The 1,960-nt window shown below is 42.7% G+C and overlaps 1 protein-coding gene across 1 annotated transcript in view; it reads left to right on the forward strand.

Annotated features, from left to right (window-relative positions):
- hao1 (hydroxyacid oxidase (glycolate oxidase) 1) overlaps positions 1 to 1,960 on the forward strand; it is a 13,134-nt gene that overhangs the window by 8,756 nt on the left and 2,418 nt on the right. The gene's annotated exons all lie outside the window — the stretch shown is intronic.

Here is a 1,960-nt window from a genome sequence, read left to right on the forward strand (position 1 = left end):
CTTTGAGGGCTTTGGTTGTAGTTATCATTTTGTGCCTCTCTTGTGGCCTTGCATATAAAATTCAGAACTGCAGGAAACCATTCCATCCTTTCCACTGGAGGTAGTCTGTAATAAAAACCCACTCTGTGGGCACAAGCGTGGTTGGAGTTTGGTTCCAGACTATGGAGATAAAGGATTGTCAATCTCGTCTTAATATTGCTTTGCATAGAGACTGCCTCCTGACAAGGACAGGCACAGAACAGTGGAGACATGTCCTCTAAAGTGGTGCAGCTTGGTTCGGTTAGGCTTGATTCTGCTGTGGTCTGTAGTAATAATACAAACAACTAAACAATCAGTACAGCAAGCAAGCGACATATATTCTATACACAAACATAATCCTAGAACTAAGATTACAGAACAAGACTGTATTCAGCAATCAAATGTATCAGTAACGTAAACGATCACCTAACAGGAGGGTTAAAACTAGCATAAATTAGCTTAGTAGCATAAGATTAGTGTATACACAAGTGAACAAATACATGTGCTAATATTTAATCTACATGACATCATCAGAACTCACCTTCTGGCATTCACACAGAGCAGTTAACCAAGGAAATACAGCTATCCAGTAAAAAGGGCAAAAGATGTGTGCTATCAGCAGCCGTAATGGGAGAAGGTAGACATTATAAACATTCACCACATGGCATCAAACACAGGTCGTGCATTGAAGGAGCTCCAGTAAGAGATGGCTTTCACAGACTATCAGTGGATGAAACATAATACTACAGAGAAATAACCAACATGTAAACGGTGCGCTTTCTAACACCTCAGATGATGGCAAGCCTTGTCTCTTTGTGGGAGACAGCACCCCACATCATCACACCTTTTCCACCAAAACATGTTGCCCTCAGTATTGCATTCAACAAGTCTTCTCCACACTTCTACCCACCCACGTCCACCTGCCATAGGCAGAATCTGGACTCATCGCTGAAATATGGGCCTGAAGATGAAGGGCAGTCATGGCAGGACTCCTGGCAGAGACCAGACATTGGCTGTGTGCAGTTTGTTCTGGATTGTCTGGGTAGAGAGCAGTCAACCATATTGTCCTGAAAACCTTGACTGCAAATCTGTTGAAGGCTGCTTATGTCTCCTGTGTCGTCATCTTGGGACGCCCACTTCATGGCCTGTGTCTGACACCCCCTGTTATATGCAACTTGGCCTTCAATTTGAAGATGGTACTAGGGCACTCCAAATAATGCTGTAATTTGGGGGTTTTGGTTGTTTTAGGAACAGCAGCTTGAAAATGCCCTCTGGCACAGGCCCTATCCAGATCAGTCAAACTTGGCATGATGGGAGCAGACACCAACTGACTGCTGACATGCTCACTCAGGCACCAATCAGACTCTTAATTGTCAGCACTTGGGATACCAGCAGCTCAAAACAAGTCAAGTCACTTAAGTCAAGTGGCTTGTCATTTCAGCCATGTGCAGTGGTAGTGAAGTATACTGTGAAGCGAGACAACGTTCCTCAAAGACCAGGGTGCTAACAGGCAATCAACACAGGAATACATAAAGTGCAAGTGTGCAAAAATTGCAACAGAAACAAAACAAAGACGGTGCAACACCAGACAGAACAGAACAATGCAGGCAAATGCAACAATGGGTTGTGCAAAAAGTAATTTGATGTACGAAGGGGTGTATGAGAGGACGTAAGTCCTCTGCTCAACCCATCGATGTATTTTCTTTAAGAATGTGGCAACATTTAAGGGGAAATGAATCTTACTGTTGGAAAGACTGTTTATTGCCAGGAAACGTGGTTGCAATGAATAATCAACCAAACACAGATTTCCTTACTATTTGTTAAAGTTCATTTAGTTTGTAATTTGTGTCGTGTACTTTTGGTTTTCGTCTGGATTGGAGTCAATTTGTCTTTTATTCTAGGTGATACCTGGTTTACTGTTTGTGAAGTTGTTGCTTTAGAT

This window comes from Pundamilia nyererei, unplaced genomic scaffold (assembly GCF_000239375.1).
Source record: "Pundamilia nyererei isolate P.nyererei 1_Seehausen unplaced genomic scaffold, PunNye1.0 scaffold00302, whole genome shotgun sequence".
NCBI classification, from domain to species: domain Eukaryota; kingdom Metazoa; phylum Chordata; class Actinopteri; order Cichliformes; family Cichlidae; genus Pundamilia; species Pundamilia nyererei.